Source organism: Orycteropus afer, unplaced genomic scaffold (genome assembly GCF_000298275.1).
Source record: "Orycteropus afer afer isolate SDZICR_OR568_19922 unplaced genomic scaffold, OryAfe1.0 scaffold00639, whole genome shotgun sequence".
NCBI classification, from domain to species: Eukaryota; Metazoa; Chordata; class Mammalia; order Tubulidentata; family Orycteropodidae; genus Orycteropus; species Orycteropus afer.
The window spans coordinates 1288110-1289030 of record NW_006922226.1 but is presented as its reverse complement, the minus strand read 5'-3'; positions in this window follow the sequence as shown (position 1 = coordinate 1289030).

The following is a 921-nucleotide window of genomic DNA, read 5'->3' as shown; positions in this document are numbered from 1 at the left end:
GCCTTAGGCACTATGCTACCAGAGCTCCTTCACTGACTAGCAGTTCCTTATTCCCCAGTCTCTCATTTTTTCCCTCTTCAATTGTTTGGACTTTGGAAATTTCCACAGAGTTGGATACTTAGATTATACAACATATAACCAGAGAGGTAAATGTTTGGAGGAAACAACTACTTAGAATGAAGAACAAAACATAGCTGTAATAGTGTACATGTCGCATTTTCCCTCAGACAGGATGGAAATTCCTATTGATCATGTTTTCAGGAAATGACCAAGTTTAAAGAATATTGTTGTTGTAGCTTTAAAAACACACACACAGAGTTCCTAAATCGTAGTTAGCATACTTCTATAAGGCCTTTGAAATACTGTATGATGGTCAGTGTCAAGAAGACTTGTGTTAAAATTACAATTAGTTGGTAATTCAGTTTATTTGCAAACAAAATCATATATAATGGGACCTGAGAGAGGTAGTAATGGTGCTTTTAATATTAGATTACTGAGAAATAGCACATCTTTTATTGCATGCAATGTATTAAATAATTAGCAATGGCCTAAATCAATTTTTCAATTAATCTTGGTATCTCCCTGACTTTGTTGTTGCTGTTAGATGCCCTAGAATGGATCTCTACTCATAATGACATACAGTTGTGTAAATAGATTCTGGGTTAATGTGTTCGTGTTGAAGTGCTTATGCATTTAGATAGTTGCAGTTACAACATAGATTGTTTAATAACCTTATTTCCATCAGTATCTGCAATATTCAATTGGATGAGCTAATTAGTACTTCTTTGTGAAGAATATTGAATGCTGTTCATGGAAAACTTGATGCATTGTATGTTTACCATAGATATATTTTATATTTTTTTCTTTTTTTTAATTGTGATTTAGGTGAAGATTTACAGAGCAAATTCACTTTCCATACAG